Here is a 24,590-nt window from a genome sequence, read left to right as displayed (position 1 = left end):
TCGAAGGAGATGTGCATGAACGTAGTTTACAAATTCACTACAACGACCCTTTGGAGACGTCTGCTGGCTCATAGAAATCAAGGGGCCATCCGTCAACATTATATAGATGTTCACGACAGGAAGCCATCTCTACAAGAGCTTATAGAAGGCACCCAGGTCGTGCACAGAGAAGACAACTATAGTCGCCTCTTAATAACCGAAGCGGTAAGCATCGCTATTCAGAAGCCGACCTTGAACGTCCAACAGGAATCGGACCATATACTCCCCTCCAGCAGGAGAAGGAATACGCAAGCCAATAGGGGCCAGACAGCACGCCCCAACCCACCGAGAACATCGCGCCCCTTAGAAGACGTGAGAGGACCCAGCGAGAGCCAAGTAACATGGTTGCTCAGGTCGCTGAGGCCCCGCCCAACACGAATCTGCAGCCATTAACCAACGTAGACCATTTGGACACACACACACACACACACTCACTCACTCAAATTTAATATTATGCACATTTATGTATAAACAGAAATTATCTGATTTGTACCTTTATGCATGCTATAAAATATTTTTTATTCCTGTATTTAGATTTCTATATTCATTTATATTCCTGTATGTAATTTTGTATTTAAAACCAACATGTAACATATTAAATTTTAAATATACATTTAAGGGAACACTAGCACATGGCATTATATTTTGAATATTTATTTAACCACTGTTTAAACTTTCACTTTTATTGTCACAGTACAAATGTCCTTATGATCTTTGTATCCAAAACAACACCCTTAAGCTGTTAATCCCTAGACTAACCAGTACCCATACCTCAAGGTCATACTTCCCACACGATGAAATAAATAGGCAGAAAGGCCAGACTGTAAGTCAGTAGTCGCTTGATAATGCCATAAGGCGAAACAGCTGTCGCGACAAAATTCAATAAATGGAAGAAGGAAGTCTGTGTATTTTTCACCAGAAATTGACGAATGAGAATCGGAAAAAACTTCGTCATTATGAAGATACCTACAAGAAACTTATTGATGCCACTAAAGCAATTGCTTAAAAAAAAAAAATTATATATATATATATATATATATATATATATATATTATATATATATATATATGTATATATCTATATATATATACATATATATTATATATATGTAAATTATATATTAGGTATAATATTATTTATATATGATATATATATAGAATAATATTAATATATACAAGGTCAGTCCCTGGCTTACGATGTTCCAAGGTTACAAGGCTTTTCAATTATATTTATCAGAAATTATTTCCAGGTTTATGACACGTTCCAGGGTTACGATGCTTACAACGGTGATCTGGCAGAAGAAATACGACTCTAAAAATGTAAAATAATCATTATTTAAAGGTTTTTTGATGAAAAATGCAATAAGAATGCAATTTACATAGTTTTTAATGCACCCAAAGCATTAAAATTAAGGTTTTCTTAGGATTTTTGACGATGTTCCGGCTTACGACGATTTTCGGCTTACAACAAGTCTCAAGAACGGAACCCCCATCATAACCCGGGGACTGCCTGTATATATCTATATATTGTGTAAATAAAGGTAATGCTAAGGAGGAAAATGAAAAGCAAAAACTGCCGAGATCTTTCGGTCTTAACGACCCTTTACTAAAGGCAAGACTGATTAGAACAATGAGAAACACTGTACAGGTAAGCATATCTAAACAGACATTATGGAATTAACAAAAGGTCATGGTCACTTGAAGACATGTGTAGGCTAGATTAAAGATTCAAGAGCAGCCACCCACACATGGTCACAGGTAATTTAGTCAGAAAACAATACATTTTGTTTTAGGAACACTGAGGAATATACAGACAGACAGCACAAAATTAGCAAAATTCCAAAGGCTAGATTAAGGATTTATGCAGGGCCCAACATATTGGTCAAAGGCAAGTTAATTAAAAAAACAATACACTTTGTATTAGTAACAACATGAATTTAAAAAAGTGTTCAGACAATGAGTGAAAAACAAACATAAGATATAAATATAGCGAGGATGAGAAAAAATTTAATAAATAAGAACATGTGGGACTAATTAATTAGTAGTTAGTTAATTCATTTATTTTAAGGACCTTCATAAACATTTTACAAATATATGGGTCAAAGGGTACAATCCCAAACTAAGATTTGGGTTTTTTTTATTTGTGTGGGATTGTACCATTTGGACCCATATATTTGTAAAATGTTTATGAAGGACCTTAAAATAAATGAATTAACTACTAATTAATTAGTTCCACATGTTTTTATTTATTAATTTTTTTCTCATGCTCGCTATATTTGTATTTTATGTTTGTTTCTCAATCATTGTCCAAACACTTTTGTAAACTCATGTTGTTACTAATACAAAGTGTATTCTGTTTTTTGATTGACTTGTCTTTGACCAGTTTGTTGGACCCTTCTTAAATTCTTAATGTAGCCTTCAGGATTTTGCTAATTTTGTACTGTCCTTCTGTACATGCCTCTTTGTTACTAAAACAAATCTAGCACTCGGGCGTCTTTTCATGTCTTCAAGTGACCATGACCTTTTTGTTAATTCCGTAATGTCCGTTTGTATATGCTTACCTGTACTGTGTTTCTCATTGTTCTGATCAGTCTTGCCTTTAGTGAAGGGTCGTTAAAACCGAAAGATCTTGGCAGTTCTCGCTTTTCATTTTCCTCTGGGGCATTACCTTTATTTATACATAGCATCATGTTTTATATACTTTGTGATCAAGTTATTCATATATATGTGTGTTTGATGTTAATAATTAATTGACTTTTATAATTAATAAACAAACCCACTTTTTGTGACAGCCTTCTAGCCTCCTTTTTACTATATGTGTTAAGGGTCAGCAGCAAGGATGTGCCTACACCCTTATTACCTATTTCCACCCTTTAACGTCAGTGCGAGACAATATTTCCATTTGAAATTTTAGATTATGCTTTGGAAATTACAAAGGGGAATTTCTGAGGTGTGTCCTATATTTTTTTCCGGTATTTCCTCTTCACTTTCGTCCTTTCGCTAGCTTATTAGACGAAGAGAGTGGGAGGGGCGCACGTGTGGTGTTGGAGAGTGAGGGATCTCCTCTCATTTTGGAGGGCAGTGCCCTTGGATGCGAGAGGAATATCCATATTTTTTAAATTTCATTTTCTTTCTTTTACAGGCTAACAGTGGTGATAGTTGATTACAGCAGATGGTTGGATATCTCTTAGTGTTGGCTATATCCTAACCTCGGAATTGTACCTGTACCTAACTCGCATCACTCTGTGATATTGGTCCTCGATTGTGTGTACCGTTCCCCTGCTGAAAATCATATTAATTTGCCGCTGTTATCTTGGAGTTTTGTCACTGGACAGGTATTAACTCTACTTCTGCTGGTAAATGTGCCTCATCCTGTAGAAGTCTTGCAGAATTTGGAGGAGTAGTTGAGGAGGAAGAAAGCTCGTCAAGTGTCGTCATCTCCCTCTTCGTAATCATCATATTTTTCTTCAACCTCCTCCCCTTCGACTTCTAAGGCTCCCTGCAGAAGAAGAAGGTAGTCTCCCCCCCCCCCCCCCCCCACCCCCAAGAAGTCTCGTCACAGGACTTCTAAAGGTCTGCCTCCTCAAACTGAGGAGGCAGTTGGGTCTTCCATTGGCTCGCCTGTTCCTTTGGGAACAGGAACTGTAATGTTGTCCCCAGGGTCTAGCGTTAGGGGGGAACAATCTGTTTGTTGCATTTGGCAACTTCGAGGGTTGTGTGTGTGAGAGAGAGAGAGAGATAGAGAGAGAGTAAGTTTCGTGGTTGGTATTGCTGTTAAGATCGTGTAGTGTGTTGCTTGTGTGTTGGAGTGTTGTTAAGCTTGTGAGTTCTATTGTGTTGTAGCTGAGTTGTTGGAGTTGTGAGTTGTTGAGTATTGTTGTTGGTGAGTTGTTGTGGTTCCTTGATGTTGTAGTAGGTTTTATTGACTTGTCCTGTTTTTTGATGTTGTTAGTGATTGTTTGTGCTGTGATCTTTTGTTGTATTGTTGAATTGTTGTATGGTTGAAGTCCTTGTTTGTTTGTTTGTGTATTGTGTTACGACGGCCGTATCCAGCTCCTCGCCCTGAGTGTGTCAAGTATGTGGTTTTTGGGAGTTTTTCGGTTTTAGCTTGTGATCCCGCCACATTATTTATTGGCGCCCAACGTGGGGCTGCTGGTGTGGGAGCTGCAGGATGGTTGGTGAAGGAAAATGAGTATGGAAGGGGTAACTGAAGTGGAGAGGTTGAAGGAGAAGTTGAGGTTGTCAGAAGAGGCGAAAGAATGTGGCAGTAGAAAATAAGAAGTTAAGGGTAGAGTGTGAGGAGCTGAAGAGCGAGTTAGAGGAGTTGGGAGGTATGCTGAGGAGTGCGAAAGTGGAAATGAAAGAGGAAGTGAAAGAATCTGAAGAGAGAATGGTTGGGAAAATGGACGAATATTTCGGACTGATGAATGATGTGCAAGAGATGATAAAGGAGACGATGAAAGGGGTTTTTGGAGAGGGATCAGCCGGAGGGGACCATCCTGGTTCTTGTGACGGGCCAGGAGCGATTAAAAAAGTGAAAGAACAAGTGGATGAAAGTTTGAGTGACGAAAGTGATTTGGTTGTGGGAAATGAGGAGAAGAAAGAGAAGGTGCAGAATGGGGATAAATCAGAGCAGAAGGATAAGAAGGGGGTTGAGAATAAGGAAAGGGCTAAAGGGAAGGAGATTAGTATGGTTGGTTGGTAAGATAAGAAGAGAATGAATGAAGATGAGAAGAGAGTTGAGAGTAAGGTACAGGATGAAAGTGATTTGGATAGTGGTAAGTGGGAATTAGTAAGTAGGAAGAATAAGGGTAAGAAAGGTATGACGAAAAGTATGGACGTGAGTATGGAAGTAGATTCGTTATATTCGGAAGAGGGTAAGAAAGGTCAGAATGGAAGTAGCAAAAGTGAGAGTGAGAGCGAGCAGGAAGTGCGAAAGGCGGTGTATATGGGAGAGGTACCCAGATGTGAGATGTATGAGGAATATGGTAGTAGGGACATAGGGGACTTTTTTAGAGAGTATGAGAAGCATTGTGTGGCCAAGTATGGAGATAACAAGAGAGTTTAGGCAAGAGAGTTAGGTAATTTCTTGATGGGATTTTTGTTGAGTGTGTATGGGGTAATGATGAGTGTAGGGAATGTGCTGTATGAGAGTGTGAAAGCCAGGATTGTGGAACAGGCAAAGAGGATAGAGAGTAGTGTTTGATATAGAAGAATGCATGATTTTGAAGAGACAAGAATGAATGTTTGTGATTCGTTGTCAATGTATGTGTGCAGGTTAGAAACGTTAGCTAGGAAAAAGTTTGGGGACGAGGGCATAAATAAGTGTAAGGAGTTAGAGCAAAAGTTATTGGTGACTGTACCAGAGAGCATATATGAGTTTATAGATGAACGAATGAAAGGTTGATGTGGAATGACATTTTAGAAATAGTAGAGGATTATGAGTTAGACAGGTGTATGAAAGAAAGTAGAAGTGTTAGCCTTAGGACTGAAGTAGCTGAGTGTGCACCAGAGTTTAGGAGTTATAGGGAAGAAGTTTTGGAAGGGCCGAGGCGAATGGCAGAACGAGTGGTTGATAGGAGTGTGAGAGCAAGTAATGTAAGTGTAGTAAAACCTAAGAGAGATCGGAGTCCAAGCATTGGAAGAGTAGGGTCAATTAGTCGAGAATAAGAACATCAGTGTTACAGATGTGGAAAGCCAGGACACAAGAAGAATGAATGTCTGTGAGCATTAGGAGCTGCTTTGGGTGTTGGCAAACGGGGCATTTAGTGAGTGAGTGTAAGAAAGATAGGGATATTAAATGTTACAGGTGCAGACAGGTAGGGCACATAGCAAGTGGATGTCGGTGTACCGGTGTGATTGTGATTTGTGGTAATTGCAGGAAGAATGGACATTATGCGAGGATGTGTAGAGAACCATGAGCGAAATGTGTTGAATGTGGAATGGAGGGTCATGTGGTGCGTGTGTAGGCAAAAGAGAATGAGTCAGGCTTTGAATTCGGGAAACTAGGTGTTAAGGGGATTCAGTTGGGTGGGTGCTCCTTTATGCAACAGTGTGTTTGGGAGAATGCGATGAGTGAGTGGTTGAAAGTGAATAAATGAGCCGAGCATCAGTGAGCAAATGGGTCTGGGAGATCGACAGTTAATGTTGGTTGAGTATGGGAGAAAGCGGAAGAAGGTAAAGAAAGGTAATGAAAGGAAGAAGTGTGAACTGCATGATAAAGGTGTTAATGCAGAAGTGCAAATAGTTGATAAAGCGTGTAATACGGATAGTTGTGAGGGAATGAATGATACGTATAGTGTGTGTGGGTTTGAATTAACAGGGGTGAGTGAGATTTCAGTAGGAAGGGAGCGGATTAGTAAAGAGGTGGTTAGTAGTATGGATGAGTCTTTGCAAGAGTTTAATAAAACTATGAATGAACTGAGTGGTTTGGTAGCAGAAATGGAAGAGTTACTGGGACCAGAGTTGGAAAGTGTGGATGAGATAGTGAATGAGATTTGGAGGGATAGTAGCGAGGAAGATAGTGGAAATCTGAATGAAAGTGGTTTGGAGGAAGGGAATACCGATGCAAATGAAAGAGTATGAGGGTCCTCAAATGAGATCCAGGGGGCCTGCCTCCGAGCATCCTTGGGTTTTGCAAAAGGCAATTTAGGGGGTTGTGAGTGTAAGGAGACATTGTCAAATGTAATGGGGGAGGTAATATGGGGAAACAATCTGTTTGTTGCATTTGACAACGTCTTCGAGGGTTGCGTGAGAGAGAGAGAGAGATAAGTTTCGTGGTTGGTATCACTGTTAAGATCATGAAGTGTGTATTTGTGTTTGTGGTTTTCCGAGAATGAGCGAAAGAGAGCAAGAGAGAGAGAGAGAGAGAGAGAGAGCATAATTGGTGGATGGATGGTTAACGATTGAATTTCTTGTTGGTGAGTTCTGGGTATTCTGCTGGCGCGGTTGCTGTGTCAGTCAGTCAGGCAGTCAGTTTATGATCAGAGTTCTGGGCAGTCAGTCAGTAAAGATAGTCAGTGGAGTCAATGTTGAAGGCATTGGTGGTCAGTTATATTGTGTGTTTTTGAATGGTTGTATGCTCAAGAGTTGTTGTGCCTGTGTTGCTGAAGTTGTTGTGCTTGTATGTTGGAGTGTTGTTAAGCTTGTGAGGTCTGTTGTGTTGTAGCTGAGTTGTTGGAGTTGTGAATTGTGAGTTGTTGAGTGTTGTTGGTGAGTTGTTGTGGTTCCTTGATGTTGTAGTAGGTTGTATTGACTTGTCATGTTGATTTTTGATGTTATTAATGATTGTTTGTGCAGTGTTCTTTTGTTGTATTGTGGTTGAATTGTTGTATGGTTGTAGTCCTTGTTTGTGTATTGTGTTATGGTGGCCATATCCAGTGGACAGCGCAGCTCCTCGCCCTGAGTGTGTCAAGTATGTGGTGAGTACAAGTGTGGTTTTGGAGAGTTCTTTGGCTTTTGTGGAATAATGTATATTTTACTATGCAATTGCTGTACGATTCATTTCCATGTATTTAATAAAATCACTTATTGTGAACGCATCCGCATGTGTCGCCCTGTATCATGAACCCCGCACATGCGCATGACTATTCTTCTTGCTTCTCTTGGCACGAACTGCACGCCCTGCAGAGCCTCTGTACATATTTACCTTTTGCTGTTTGGAATAAACAAATCTACGACTCGGGATATTATTTCTCCCATCCTGCAATCTTTCGTCTTCTAATGCAAGACATCACCACCTATCACCATGGCGCAGTGACGAAACCATTCAAAATTTTCAAGGAACACCGGAATCACCATTCAAACCCAGCCGTCATTACCTCTCTGTTGCCTTTGGATTTTACAGTGCTAGTGCTGTGCTTATGATACGTTCACGCAGTGTTTGTGTAGTGCTAGTGCAGTGTAATGTCAGTGCTTTGATTTTAGTGGGTTGTATTTTTCTTGTGCCTTGCCCCAGCTCTACCGGTACCCTTATTTCCATACCCAGCTACAGAGCCCGAGGCACATGCACCCACGCTCATTATTTGCCATACACTGCCGACTCATTTTTTCAACGGTCGAGTGGTCGCTCCCCACTCCCCACCCGACCACCCACCCCAGGAGCCCACCCAGCCCACTCTCCACCGCCTGACAGTATTTGCCGCACAGTTGAAGAATTATTTACAGTAACTTTTTAACAAAAACTGTAGAAAGTGTTCCTCATCGTTCTTCTCTTCCTTTAAACTGCAGTTGACATTGCAGAAAACTGTTCATAATGGCTTCTGCTTCACATCAAGACGAGCCTGTGGATATGCAACATGACCAGGACCCTGTGGACCGCCAGTTGCCTTCACACCCAGTCTCACCAACAGACCGTCGAACCCTTCCAGGTTTTGCAACGCTGGAAACCCCACCTTTGCTCTCCCCACACCTGAGTATACCGCCTCCCACAGCTCCAAATACAGAGTTAAGCTCCTCATCAAGTACCTGGAGGAATCTCGACAGGCCGAGTTGGCTGCACGTCGGAGAGAGGAAGAACAACGTCGTTATGAAAAGGAACAACGTCGTCACGAAGAGGATCTACGCCGCCAAGAGGACAACTTAAGAAGAGAGGAGGAAGCTCAACGTTTCACTGTACTGTTGCAGCTACTTAATGTCAATTCAACCCAGCAGCTAGCAACACCAGCAGACTCACAACTTCCCACACATCCTCAGTGCCATCATCCACCCAGCCACCACCCCCACAGAAAGCCATCGCCCAGACCCCGCCGCCCTTACGTCCTGATGCCACATACCGAGTGTTCAGGGAATGGCGTAGACGCTGGGATGACTACAGTGTGATGGTGGACTTAGGGACATTACCTACCAGGAAACAGATGATACAGCTTCGTATGTGCCTCAGCCTGGAGACCCAAAGAATACTCGAGCACACGCTCAACGTACCACCAGACACGGATCGGAGTGTTGACAAGGTCTTGAATATCCTCCAGGAACACATCAAGAACCTGCAGAATGAAGCTCTACGACGCAGGGACCTGCTCTCCTGCAAGCAGAGGGAAGGGGAAAGCTTCAGCGACTTCTACGTCCGACTGAAGCATGTAGCAGAGGAAATTGACGTCTGTCCTCGCCATTCTGCTGTGTGCAAGGAGACTCAGCTGAAGATGATCATTATCATGGGAGTCAGGGATGAGGAGCTCACTCAGAAACTCATTGCCCTGGACGCTGCAGCTTCATTGGCCACCATGGTTAATGAATGTCTCTCCTGTGAGGCCACACGGACAGCCACTACCACCATACGTGCCGCTTCTTCTAAATTGTGTGCCGTCTCCACATATAAAAAAGTCAAAGGACATGGCAACAGGGGTTCTAACTCGCTACCAACCCCTAACAAGGACACTTTATGCCCTTCCTGCACAAGGAAGCACAGCTCAACAGGAAAGTGCCCAGCCAGCGACACTGTATGTGTAAACTGTGGCTGCAAAGGACACTGGCGCAGGACCCCAAAGTGCCCCGCCAACAAGGCCACATGCAGACACTGCGGCCGAGTGGGCCACTATTACAAGTACTGCCGTCAGCAGATGAACGCAAAGCAGGGCGGCCCACCCAATGCCACGCCCCTTTCTACCAAGCCCTCTAACTGTCGCAAGGTCGAGACCCCTTATTCATCAACTGACTCCTCACCATCACCTATATCCATCGCCCTCACCTACAGGGGTGAGACATCGAAGATAATGATGCTGCCTGACACAGGAGCTGATGTATCAGTGATGGGCCCCCAGCACTTGGAACTCCTTCGCATTCCCAGGACTGAGCTACAGCCTCCTGCAACATCAGTGACACTCACGGCAGATGGGTCAAAGATGACCCCTGCTTTAGGAACCCTTAAGGTCACCTTGTCCTTGGCCAAACGGTCCTGCCTCGCCACGATTCAAGTCCACGAATGGGTTCAGATGCCACTCCTGTCCTATGCACTTTGCAAGGAGTTGGCCATCATCCCGCCAGACTTTCCGCGGCCCATCCTACAGGTCACCCATGTTAATCGATGCAAGGAGCTACCCCTGCATGCTGACACGACCCCTGCTGAGGCCCGAGAGTATTTCTTACAACCCTTTCAGGACGTACTCGTGTCAAAGGAAGACCTTAAAGCAGCTCCACTGAGGCCGATGGCCGGCCCTCCCATGAAAAGGAAGACGCGGTCCCTTTCGCCATCCACACCCCAAGGCAGATACCCTACGCTTTCCGCGAACCTGTCAAGAATGAATTAGACTCCATGGTACAACAGGGAATCATTAAGCCTTGTGGAGATGAGCCATCGGAATGGTGCCACCCTCTAGTCGTCGTTCCTAAGGTCAAGGGAGTTCGAATCACAGTGGATCTCACGAAGCTGAACGCACAAGTCTCCCGTCCAGCCCACCCTTTGCCCACGCCCTTAGCTGCTGTCCGTGCTGTTGACTCCACCGCCAAGTTCTTCACCACCGCGGACGCTCTACATGGCTACTGGCAGATGGAGCTAGCAGAAGAGGACCGCCACCTCATCACTATCATTACGCTTTATGGACGCTTCCGGCATTGCCGGGGATCTATGGGCTTCGCTGCCACTGGTGATGCCTATTGTTACCGCGGCGACCTAGCTCTCCAAGGCATGAAGAAGTGTGTCAAGGTTGTTGATGACATTCTCATCTTTGACGATGACCTACTGACACACTACCACAGGATCCACGAATTGCTCACCCTCTGCCGCAAAAATGGCATCACTCTCAACAAAGGAAAGTTCACAGTGGCAGAGACCAGAGTGAATTTCTGTGGCTTCACCCTTTCCGAAGAAGGAATTGCTGCTGACCTAGGACGAGTTGCTGCTCTGCAAGACTTCCCTACACCATCCAACCTGACGGACTTACGTTCCTTCATGGGATTAGTAAACCAGTTGGCAGAGTTTACCCCAGATATTGCCCTGACTGCGCAGCCCCTTCGACCACTCATGAGCCCCAAGCGCTTTTTTCTTTGGACACCTGACCATGACCAGGCCTTCAAACGTGTGAAACAAGCACTTTCAAGCCCGCCTGTTCTTGCGTCTTTTGACCCAACCCTGCCAACCATTCTCCAGACCGACGCATCTCGCCTCTACGGGATAGGCTACGCTCTCCTCCAGGACCATGGATCTGGACATTTCCAAGTTGTCCAGTGTGGATCCCGCTTTCTCGCAGACGCCGAAACAAGGTATGCAACGATTGAACTGGAGATGCTTGCAGTATCTTGGGCCCTCACAAAGTGCTGCCTATACCTCAAAGGACTGCCAACCTTCACCCTGCAAACCGACCATCGCCCATTGGTGCCTATCATCAACAGCTACACGCTGGACATGGTTGAAAACCCACGGCTCCAGCGAATGAAGGAGCGCATGTCGCAATATCAATTTACTGCAGTGTGGTGCGCCGGCAAGTCTCTATGCATCCCAGATGCACTTTCTCGTGCACCAGTCAGCTACCCCACCTCTGAGGATATGACTGGCTGCGCTGAGGTAACGGCACATGTCAGATCTGTCATTAACGCTACAACAGCTTCCCAGGACGAGGATGCCCCAACCATTGATGCCGACCGGACCCTACAGGACATGTCGATAGCAGCACAGGCCGACCCCACCTACGTTCGCCTTCGTGACTGCATCAGTTCTGGGTTTCCCACAAACTGCTACGACCTACATGCATCCTTATCACTGTACTGGAAGCTGCGAGAAGCCCTCTCTACTGATGGCAACCTTGTGCTCTACGGGGCAAGAATACTAGTTCCTGCAGCTCTACGTCGCCACACACTCGCCAGACTCCATGATAGTCACCGTGGTGTCGAGGCTACCAAACGTCGGGCTCGACAAACCGTCTTCTGGCCTGGGATAGACTCGGACATCGCCAACACCGTCGCTGCCTGCGAGCCGTGCCAAGTCCTGTATCCCAGCCAACAACGGGAGCCTCTCCACAACGACGACCATCCATCCAGGCCCTTTGAGTCGGTATCGGCGGACTTCTTCCAGGTAGCTGGGAAGTCCTTTCTTGTAGTCGCCGACCGCCTCCCTGGCTGGCCTGTGGTTGTCCCTTGCAAGGGTGACTACTGCCTCCTCGACCATACGGCACTTCTGCCGCTACTTCAGAGATGTGGGTGTTCCCTTACGCCTGCGCACCGATGGAGGACCTCAGTTTACCAGCAAAGAATTTGCCGACTTCACAGAACGTTGGGGTGTACACCACATCACCTCGTCGCCACATTACCCACAGTCTAATGGACACGCTGAGGCCGCTGTCAAGGCTGTCAAGCACTTGATCCTCAAAACGGACCCCACAGGAAACATCGACTGCGAGGATTTCGATCGTGGTCTCCTTGAGTTAAGAAACACACCCAACCAGTCTGGTCGCTCTCCTGCCCAGGTACTGTATGGTCACCCTCTCCGTACATGTGTGCCTGCCCATCCTCAGTCATTCACAGAAGATTGGCAGGAAAAGGCCCATGACTGCAACCGCCGAGCCGCTGCCAGAGCTGCTCAGGTGCAGCGCAACTATGACACCCACGCCCGCCCCCTGCCCAGGCTTAATGTGGGCCAACATGTCCGCCTCCAGGACCCAACATCCCACCGATGGGACACAGTTGGGATTGTCATGGGTGGTGCAAGATCACGCGAGTACGAGATCCGTCTCCCAAGTGGTCGAGTGTTACGTCGGAACCGTCGCTTCCTATATCCACTGCCCAGCCCCAGTCAAGTTCCCAACTCTGATCTCCCTGTGGTCCCTAGCCCAGACATGGAAAAGTCATCAATTCCCTCCAAAACCCCTCGCAGGTCCCCAAGATTGAATAGGCCTACATAATGTACATATCTACATGTAATTTGTTTAGTACGCTCAAAATACCTCTTTGAACGCAAAAGGGGAAGGGGAGGTGTGGAATAATGTATATTTTACTATGCAATTGCTGTACGATTAATTTCCATGTATTTAATAAAATCACTTATTGTGAACGCATCCGCATGTGTCGCCCTGTATCATGAACCCCGCACATGCGCATGACTATTCTTCTTGCTTCTCTTGGCGCGAACTGCACGCCCTGCAGAGCCTCTGTACATATTTACCTTTTGCTGTTTGGAATAAACAAATCTACGACTCAGGATGATATTTCTCCCATCCTGCAATCTTTCGTCTTCTAATGCAAGACATCACCACCTATCACCAGTTTTAGCTTGTGATCCCGCCACAGCACATTGGAAGCCTTAGAAACGCTAACTTTGGTTTTGACCTTAAGGCTAGTTCTGTGTTGGGCGCTTGTTTGCAAGATTCCCCGAGAGCATGTAAATCTATGGATCGGTGTGCATCTGAAGTCGATAATGGTGAGTCACAACTCTGGCACGGAGTGGAAGAAAGGAGTGAGTTGCTCAGGTGACTCACGCCTTGCCGGTGATTGGTCAGTACCCAGGGTTGACATGACGGTCACGTGGGACCATGCACATGATGAGACCAGTAGGGGGTCCCCCATTCACTCCTCTTGAGAGGTTTTGGCCTCAACAAGGGCTGGGACACATTGAAGGACGGTCATGGGCCTCACCAGTCAGGTGCATGTGAGAGTTTTGTAACCCTCCTCAGGAAAGTGTTTCTCCAGGGTGTGAACACTCTCCTAGACTCATGTTGCAGCCATCACCGCAGGTTGATGGGCCCGCGACTCGCTTCTCCTGCTAGTTCTGCTAGAAAGGCCAGCGAGAGCACCCAGTCTTCCTCACCTTTTCCCTCTACATCCTATGGCTACACCGGGAGGGGTGAGGTAAATAGGAGGGACCCTGCAGAGTGCTGTCCGCAGGATTCAGCAATGGCAGAAAGTGTTCATGGAAGGATCTTAGGGTCCCACCGGATGTATGTCTACATCGTTGAGGATGGATCTTCTGTCAATGATGGAGAGACCTCTCACCATCTCGACATCTAGCGTTTAGATTTTCAGGATTGGAACACCTGGAAACTATGTTCTCCCTGGCTGTTTTTGTCCCTTCAACAGATTTCAGTTTGCAGTCTCCTATGGGTTCTTGCGTTTTGGGAGCCTCGAGTGCTTTCTACAGGAGTTGAGGAGGGCCGCTCCCTGATGATTGATGAAATTCGGGGTCTCACGAGCCGCTTAAATCTTTGGAATTTCTAGCACTCTCCAAGTGTTGCGGTCTTCTATGATCTGCAAACACTCGGGCAAGAGGAAAATTCCTGATAATTGTTATTGCAATACTTGGGAATCTTGCTGAATGCTTGAATTCCTTGGAATTTCTGGTATTCTCAGTATTATGGTTTTCTGTAATTTCCAAACACTAGGGCGGGATGGAAATCCCCGATAATTATTATTACAAACATTGTGAGTCTCGCTAAGCAATTAAATTCCTTGGAATTTCTGGCGATCTCAAAGTGATTTAGTTTTCTCTTATTTCCAAACACTGAGGTAACGGGTATTCCTGATAATTATTACAATAATCAGAAGTCTCGCCAAGTGCCTGGATCCTTTGGTTTTGCTGGCACTTGCCGAGTGTTTGGCTTCATCATGTTACCAAGCACCAGGGCGAGACAAGACTCGCCTGATTATTGTCTTGCAAGAGTCTGGTTTTCTTGCTGAGCGTGGGAATTCTTACAAATTCTAGCACTCGCTATCACAAGTGCTTGGATAGTGAAACGAGTCTTTACCAATACAGATGAGCATGTTCTTCAGTCTGGTTTGGAGTTAGGCTGAGCTTGGTACTGCATGCAACACCTAGGTGAATGGTCAAGTACAGTCCACATGTCTTGGAACTTAGGGTCTGTACATGTAAGACAGTAGACACAGAATCCCTCGTTATTCTTCTTGGAGCTTCGGCCAAAGAAGGACAGTTAATTGGGAAGAAGTGATAGTTCTTTGCTGATGATTATCACTCATAATTATGTAGTGGTGATCTGCTCAGCTCACTCGACTCAGCTCGGCCAGCCAGCTCTGCAGAGCCGAGCACTGATGAACAAACTCTCAGCTCTTGATTAGTGCAGTCCCTTGCCATGACATAAAACCCTCCCTTCCTGTGTTGCAGTAAGTTATCACAGAGGTCATTGTCTTTGTCATCCAATGCCTACTCAGCTCCCTCTTTGAAGGCTTCCACAGCCTAAGAGGAGGAAGATAGTTTCTCTGCCCCTTAAGAAGTCTACCTCGAGATTTCTAAGGGTCTGTATCCTTTCCTTAGGGAGGAATCAGTTGGCTGTCTCTTTGGCTCACCTGCTCATTCCGGAGTGGAAACCAGGACACTATCCCCAAAACATAGTGTCTCAGGAGCACCAGAGTTCGGATCCAGGATCGTTCTCCTGTCTCTGGTTCCAAGGGTGCTGCTCATGGAACCAGGACTGTGTCGGGTACTCGTGCACGAGTCTCTCTGAGTGTGGTTGTACACCCACAGTCAGTGATGGGTAGTCTTCTCTCTGTCACGACAGTGGCGCAGGGTGAGATAAGGGACCAAGCTGTGTTGGTGGCTCCGACCCACCTGTGAAAGCCAGGAATGGCTATTCTTCAGGTGCCAAGATCGATGTCACTGTCCTTAGGGACAAGGCATTTTACTGCATTTAACTCCGCTCAACTTTTGCTCGCATTCATGCGAACGAAACAGTTGTAGGAAATGATCGCTTCGTTGACAGAGTGAGAACACTACAAGTTCAGAGAAGAGTGGACAAGAACAGTCAATCCTTTCTTTTTTTTCCTCTACTTCCTGGGTTACACTGGGATGAACAAGGGAGTAAGAGGAACTCCATGGAGTTTACTCCCCAGAGTTCGAATCCGAGAGACAGCTTTTGGTTCAATCTTAGGATATTACTGAACACACGTCAATATGTTCATGATGGATAGCACTGAGAAGTTTGAAAGCCTTTCCAGTGCTACTGTTTTAGGAACAACCAATTCGGCTTGAATTAGTTGTCTTCGGTGTCCCATTATCACCGTAGAAGTCTCCCTTCAGGACAACTTGACCTTTGCTCTCTTCATTAGAGAAGAAGGTCTGCTTCCAGTCCTTATTCTTGTCTCTCTAATGAAGAAGAATTAGGCTGGAGCGTGATTTACAGGAACCTATGAATATAGTAGTTTGTTCTCCTTGCGACATGCATCTGTTATCAATTGCACCTTCCGAGTAATGAGCGCATTTCTGTAAGTTAATTCTTCTGGTATGTGACCGAGACGAATAGTACCCTCTCTTAATTAACCTGAAACTCAGGACAGCCTTTTGGGCCTTCCAAGAGTTTCCAGTTTGGATTTTGAGATGAATAGTGGTATTGTTTGCCAACAACACCACATTTGCATTATCACCGAACAGTAGGGTTTCTTTCCCTCCCATTTTGGTTAAAATGCAGATGCTCGGGTGTATCGTTTTTGCACTCGTGGTTCTAAGCCGAATGCATTCCAACTGCCTTCTCTCTGAGATTCTGCTTGTCTTAGTATTGTTTCTCTTCTGTCGAGGATCAACTACCAATCTGAATCTCTCTGCCCGGCCATCACAGACTTAGGTCCTTGGTTGGCTAGGAATTCTCGTATGAGGCCCATGTCTTGTGCTCCACATTTGCTGTTGCAAGGATTTTCAGACAGAGATATATCTCATTAGACTCATTTTCATCTTTCTGTTTGCCTCATGGTATAACAGAAGTTTGTAGTCTTCTGTTCCATTGCACCTGCCCCATCGGCCACTGCGATGATGCAGAATGAATTGTAAATGAATAACGGAAGACTTTGCCTGTTACCCGCCTGACTAGCTCTGCTTCCAGAGTAGATAGAAAAGTTCCTCCCTGATCCAACCCACAAGAAGTGGTTCTTCAGGCATTACAGTCCCTGTGTTTTCATTACTGAAAGACTCTTCACCTTCATTGCAAGCACTGACTTCTCACCGAGCAGCAATGACATAGCGGAATAACTTTTTCCAACCTCTGTAAAACACCAGGGATTAGTGCCCCCTTCACCGGTTGGTGTCATCGACGGGACTTTTTCAATTATCAAAATAGTGAGAGTTTACTCAGAGCCATACATACATACATCACTCCAGGTGCTGCCATTTTATAATTGAACCAGTGGCGCCTCATAGTAGTTGGGTGTGACTATAATGGCTTCTGCTCTGTTGGCATGTGAAAGCTATCACACAAAAAAGTCTCAAGGATCATTTTGTTCGGCCTATCGGTTCTGATCAGAAAATACTTGACATGTAGGTTGCATTACTGCCTCATGTTTCAAACTAGAAACCTATTTGATAAGAAATCTAAGCAAAACAGGAAAGCACAGGTTTTAATGCACAAGTAAATCCTTTTGACCTGAAGCAAATATTTAACTGTTATAGTGACAGCTTGTATGTATATATATATATATATATATATATATATATATATATATATATATATATATTATACATATATATCTATATCTACTACTACATATATATATATGTATATATATATATATATATCTATATATATATATATATATATATATATATATATATATATATATATAGTTGCTGTGCTTATATTTTGCCCTATCTATATATATATATATATTATATAGAGTGATATTATATACCCTAAATAACATATCTATAACACACCACAGATAGATATATGATATATATATATATATAGTATATATATATATATATATATATATATATATACGGGGGGAGGGGGATTGTTGTCTTATATTTTGCCCATCTATTAAAATAATTGAGAATTTATACATGTGCCTGTGTACATGTAAAGATTGAGAATTTAAGGTGAAAGATCTGACTAAGTGTTAAAATGTGGCTGACTTTTCTGATCATGATAGATTTTTTATTTTCGAATTCCATACAGAAATAAGGCCGCTATTGCATTTTTTCTGCAGCCGTCCATACAAGCGTCATGATTTTCATGCTGCCTAGTGCACCCAGCTACTAGAGGCGCTAGTGTCTATTTACAAAATGGCGGTATATGCCCAGCCAATGATGAAGCATAGAGTGACGTTGCTCCTATGTAAGGTTCACTTCTCTCTGATTCAACTGTGAAGACTCAGGTCCACATTCACCTTAGACATTCACAAAGTAGTATTGTTTCTCCTTAGTTGAGATTCAACTAATGATGGGAAACTTCTCTGTCTTGCATCACAGGGACCTTGGTCTCTAGAAGGCATTTGGCTTTCAGATGATTTGTATGGTTCTTTCTCAACATCACCCTTTAAAAGGCAGTTGTCATGTCGGGACTCCATCTCGGATGCACAATCATTCTGTATTTGCTGATAAGTCCAAATCCTTCATGATCTCCTCTACTTTGGACTTTCTATTGGTTGATCCAGATAAGTCATTACTTTTTCCTGTCGTGTTGTGAAAAGGGACGGATCCCCCTTTTTGCGACAAACCTGCCGCAAACGTCAGGCTAACTTGAGTAAGAAGAAGAATCAATAACGAGTGCAAGCGACTACGTGACTCATGTCACGGGTATGTGAAAAGCATAACTAACCATTATGAAACTGTGTGGGGAAGGAAAGTGAAATAACCTGTTATAAACTTTATATATCTTATAAAACTCTGAAACAAAATTAATCATGTATATCAGATAAAAACAAAGGAAGAGCGCCTAGTGAAAACCTTCGTCTATGGGGAAATCCCTCGAGTTTACTTAAGTTACAGCACATCATGTAAGACTAGAGTGTATCGTCCACCTTAATACGAATTACTATATCTTGAAGTTAACACATAAAGGTGAAACGCAATAAAGTGTTAAGCATCAAGAATTGTTACACCATGGCATCACAAAAGTTGTGCTCAAGGGCAACGCCACTCACAGCGTGCATTCGCTTCCCAGGTACTGAAGAGAAAGGATAAAGGTAAGGCGGATGGTCTTCTCCTCCCCACACAGCCAGAGTCGTTACTTTAATTCAATTAACATGATATAGTGTAAGTTTATCACGGGATATCCCACGCATCCTTTGAATAATGAAGCCTAATCCGAGTTTGTATTGCCAAACATAAAGTGAAGTATCCGATTATATGGATTTTGTGTCAGATTTCTTGATTTTCTTATCACTTGGTCCGCCTCACGGACATAGAATTGCAACAGCCACGTGCTACCTTAATTCATTGAGTTTTCATAGGTTATTTTTTTGATAAGAATGTAAAACTGTAAACATTGCTTCCTCAATCCCTCCACCTAGTTGTAGAGTCTAGTCCTTCAGACCTTGTTATCGCCCAGACCACTGGTAGAACCTAAGTAAGTCAAAAGCAAATAATTTGTGACATTTGGTACTTCAATTAACCGGATAACAAGGACTCTGCTCAATTAACCGGATAACAAGGACTCTGCTGCTCGGAAGGCATTGAGTAGGCAATGATGTTTAAGGTAGCCCTGATAGGATACTCCCAGTTACCGCCGAATCTGCCACAATGTAGTGACGTAGATATAGAAATTTACCGTAAACCAGGGGGTCTTATTGCCCAATTCAATGGTGAAAGTTTGCAATTCTGGCAGAATCAGTATGACTTGGTGGTGATCTATCTAGGTGGTAACGACCTGGCTGAAAAGGCTCCTAAAGCCGTCTGGGACAGCCTGAAAGTGCTCATAGAGTGATTGAGGAGCCGGACTAAAGTAATCGCAATCTGTGATGCAGAGTTAAGAGAATACTCGAGTGGAAATCATTTCCATATAACCCCAGAAGACTATAAAGCGAAAGTACGAAATTTCAATGCCTATCAAAGAAAGTACTGTCTTTGCATGAACACAGAGGCTTATAAGTCGGGCAAGAAATCTGATGGTGTTCATTTTACAAGTCCAATAAAGGCCGTGTTCCTCAACCGCTTGATGAGGCTGATAAGAGGAGAGCGTGACCGTCAAGCCAAGTAGGAGTCCGTAGTTGCTACAATCTTGTATTAACCTTCCCCCCTCTTAGTAACATAAAATCGCTCTTTGTTTCTTTTTTAACCCCTTGTAATAGAAAATCATCCTGGCAGTTGCCACAGTATCTTAGAAGCTCAACGCGAGCTAATAGAAATGTGTACTGCGGCTATATACCAGAATCTGGTCGACAATATTTGTGGAGATGAGAAGCAGCTTCGTTCGCTGTATATGTCAAATGTTGCTAAATTAGAATCCGGGATAGAGGCTAGGCTACGCCAGCTGTTGAATGAAGCAACAAAAGTAGTTTCGTTGTCACTGCACCGGATTGATACGCTAAGCATTCCCACTAAAAGCGTCAGTTTGCCAAAGCTGAAACCATTGCCCCTCGCTACGTTCGAGGGAGAAGTGAGCGAATACGCTTCATATAAAGAATTGTTTGAAATTCATGTTAATCGCAGAAGTGACTTGGACGATGTGACCAAGTTCACATACTTGCTTGGTACCTTGGGAAGGGATCTGCTCAGAGTTGTCAAATCTCTGAGAGTAACTGCGGTTAACTATCAAATTGCACTAGATCTGCTTGATAAACTGTACGGGAATGAACATGAAACACTTGTCATATTGCATCGGCGATTAGCCAATATCTTTGTACCTTCATTAAACCCCATGAAACTTAAGAAACTCCTTTTCGAATTGACATATTTTGATCGAACAGATTAAACATTTGAGCAAGGATGATATCGGTCATAGTATGATATGAGTCTAATAAATAAAAAATTATCTGAGGGTAAAGTACACAGTAAAGTCGTGGAGCACTTGCGCAAGTGCGACTATGATCTTGATGAGTTCTTCAATGCCATTGATTTCATCATTCGTATGCTCGAGGATGATGCGCTTCAAAAGGGTGAGTCCCTAAAACTCAGTGTGAAACCTGAAATGAACGCAAACCTAAAACCTAAAGTTAAAGCATGTCTGTTTTGTAACAACAGCCATTCAGCACGCGAGTGCAACAGACAGCTAGATATAGCTACGAGACGTCGTCAGTTGATCCGCACAAGAAGGTGCTTCAATTGTCTAAATTTAGGGCACAGAAGTGAACAGTGCCAAAGTAAGAATTCATGTAAGTTGTGTGGTGCTAAGCGCCATAATTTAATTTGTGATAACAGGTACCCCCTCCAAGATCTCAACTTCACCCTCTGTTTCCCCCTCTCATAATGTTCCTAGTGCATTGCATGTAACTTCTTGCCCAGTGAAGACTGTAACTCCAAAAGGTAGCCAGAAGAGTGCTAACTACCCAAACACCAAAGAGAAAGAATTGAAGCCATGTGTAAATGCTAAGGTAATATTGAAAAGTCCCTCATTAGAACTACCTTGTTCGTTGTTGCCAACAGCCACTGCTGCATTACTCGTGCACGAACAAACCAACCGCATCCAATTGTTCCTTGACACCGGGAGCCAGCGCAGCTTCATATGAGCTTCCTTAGCCAAGAGATTAAATCTCTCCATCGTAGGTCGAGTAGCATTAAACCTAGCTCCCTTTGGCTCTGCGGAAATCGAGGGACAATTTGATGTGGTGGCGCGCAAGATCGAAATGGGAAAACGAGTGATTCGCACAAAGTTAGTAGTAAAGGTTATCACATTGCTGATGAAGAGACACGACATGATAAAGTAAAAGGAGTAGATGTACACGTAGGAACCGATTATTTTAGCTACTTCATCCTTGGGTCATAGTGAATCGATGGGATCAACCTTTTCATAACTCATGGGGGAATGTCGCCATTCGGAAAAGTTCTACAGTGGGCACTTGAAGGTGCTAGCAAAGAACCACACACACACTGCGTGCGCGTAGGATAGCAACACCAGAAACAGACGTCGACGAATGGTGGAGACTAGACCAAATCGGGATCGCTCCTTCAGAGCAGTATACGGTTCAAGAAATAGATGCCATTGCGAAGGTAAGCCAGGGTGTTGTCCATACTGAACATGGCTATCAAGTGAGTCTCCCTTTTAAACCTGAGGTTAGACCAGACGTAAATTATCGAAATGCCCTGGCCCAGTTAGAATCACTCCATGTAAAATTTGACTGGGAACCCCAGTACTGCGCTGATTACGAAAGGGTATTACAATCTTACTTAGAAGTGGGATTCATCGAGAGGTTAGGAGCCCCCAAAATTGAAGGATATTACATGCCTCACTTTGGGGTTAAAAAGGAGAGCCGTACCACCCCCTTACACATTGTGTTCAATGCACCAACGAAGTCCAAGGAAGACTGTCATTAAATGATTGCCTTCTATCTGGCCCCAACTTGGTAGAGGCATTGTATAACTTGTTAGTGAAGTTTATATTTTGTCGATATGCCCTAATTGCAGATATTAACAAAGTGTTCCATCGCATATTGTTAGATACATGAGATGCCAAGTACGCACGATTCCTCTGGTGTGAGGTGCCTAATCGCACAGTTACCGTCACCTTTTGGGTTGTGGTATTTGGTGTCACTGTGAGTCCCTTCCTCCTGCAACAAGTCCTTCTGACTCATTTGCAGAGGGAAGTATTTCTGGACTTGCTTTGTCAATTTTATGTAGATATCTATATCCAAACTTTCAATGAAACGCAATTGCTGATGCAGGAACACAAGTGCATGAGAGAACTCTTAGAATGAGCCAACATGTTCTTGACTGGCTGGGCCAGTAATGTTAGAGAATTGGACGAGAGAATGAGTTGGGATTGACCTGTGTGTGTGAGTGTGTTGGGGGTGGAATGGAACAGGGATGAGGATAAGATCCATGTGAAGGGGAGTCGGGGGATCCAAGAGATGAGGGAAGGGTGGGTACCTACGAAATGCAGGATACTCTCACTTCTAGTGTCGAAAATTTCTACCCCTTATAGGCTTGCTAGATGATGCTAAGGCCCAAGAAGTCAGTAAATTGTTACAGGAGTTCAAGTCCGTAAGTGATCTGGGAATTAAGAGATCTGTAGGCTTGAAGGGTTTGGAGTTGCATGTATTTTTTGATGCATCGAGTAAGGCCCATGGAGCTGTTGCGTACGTGAGACAAGGGAACGGAAAGACCACTCTTCTAACGAGCAAAATGCGGGTTACCCCCCCATAAGATGTTAAAATTAACAATCCCTAAGTTGGAATTGTTGGCCTTGTTGTTGGGATGTAGATTGGCTAAACATCTGAAATCACTGATAGATCCGTCAACTGTCACCTTGTGGACGGATAGCAGAGTGGTAATCGCTTGGGTGAATAGCAATAGGGATAACAAGAATGTATTCATCAACAATTGGGTAGGGGAGATTCTCATTACCCTACAGAATAACAATGTGGCCTTGAAGTACGTGCCAACCCGTCAGAACCCAGCTGATATCCTGTTGAGAGGAGCCACCTTGAGAGAACTGAAACAGAACTAGTTGTGGCTGAGTGGCTCCCCTTTCTGCATTGTGTTGGAGAGCCAAAACTGTCAGAAGATGTCTGTGTGTCAGAGCCTGTGACTGTGACTGTTGCCACGGCCCTCCGTGAGATGACGGAAGAAGTTGCTATGGTAGAACCCAGCAAGGCGTGGGAAATCATGGAATGGGGAGTAGAGTTTCCTGTTTTGTTGAGAAATTTGCTACTCAAATTTCTGAATTTACATAAGTCTCCTTTCTTAATGTTAGTAAGATTGGATCAGAGAAAATATTTGGCCAGTACCTGTGCTTATATAGAAACTAACGTTAAGAGTTGCTAGAGATGTGATCAATTTTGCTAACCAATTAAATCTATGTCTAATAGATGGAATCGTGTACACAAACTAGAATTCTTGATGAGAACCGTTGTAGAAAGTCACTTGTTCTATTGCCTGCCTATGGCACCTTAGTTAGGACATACTTAACTTATTTGCTTCGCTGTAATATGCATTGGGGTGTCAATGAATTCATGGGTCTTTTCTGTCAGGACTGTTGGTCGCCTGGACTGAAGGTCAGGGCGAAACAAGTCATGGGACAGTGTAGAGCCTGCATAATCGCCTTCAAGCCCCTACTAACACAGCCACCACCGCCTCCACTACCCAAAGTAAGAGTGAACCTGAGTCGCCCATTCGAATACGCCGGAGTGGACCACACGGGTCCCATCCACACCACAGAGGGTGCAGGACACATCCTGCTCATCACCTGTATGACCATCAGGGCAGTATACCTGGAGTTTTGTGGCAATCTGGAAGCCGTTAATTTCATCCTGGCTCTGCAACGATTCAGCGCGACCCATGGCGCTCCTTCACTCATCGTCTTGGACAACCACCAGACGTTGAGATCGGCCAGTCACTTGCAAGGATTGTATGAAGAGGACGACGTCCAGGAGTTTCTGAGGAGGAATGGCATTCAGTGGCATTTCCAGACGCCCTGAGCACCATGGAAGGGAGGCTTCTTCGAGAGGTTAATAGGAGTAGTGAAACGCATGCTCGAGGTAGCCTTCCAGAAGAAGTCATTTCCGAAGGAGCACGTCCGGACGTTAGTGAAGGAGGCTGAAGCTGTGGTCAATAATCAACCACTCATGTACACTGGGGATGGGTGAGAGGATACTCTGAAGGCGTTTTGCGAGCGCTGGAAGAGAGAATATCTTTCCGCTCTACACTCCAGACATGACTCTCAACCCGGGAAAAGGACTATCTTCGCCTGGGAGACGTCGTGCTTGTGAAAATCGAACAGTGTAAGAGGGCTGCATGACCCATTGGTAAGATTG

At 44.3% G+C, this 24,590-nt stretch overlaps 1 protein-coding gene across 3 annotated transcripts in view; it reads right to left on the bottom strand.

Moving 5' to 3' along the window:
- Positions 1-24,590, bottom strand: part of LOC135203586 (xaa-Pro aminopeptidase 1-like) — a 108,449-nt gene that overhangs the window by 55,258 nt on the left and 28,601 nt on the right. The gene's annotated exons all lie outside the window — the stretch shown is intronic.

The sequence above is a fragment of the Macrobrachium nipponense genome, chromosome 36 (genome assembly GCF_015104395.2).
Source record: "Macrobrachium nipponense isolate FS-2020 chromosome 36, ASM1510439v2, whole genome shotgun sequence".
Lineage (NCBI taxonomy): Eukaryota > Metazoa > Arthropoda > Malacostraca > Decapoda > Palaemonidae > Macrobrachium > Macrobrachium nipponense.
Note: the sequence above shows the minus strand (reverse complement) of the source record. Positions and strands in the feature narration are given on the sequence as shown.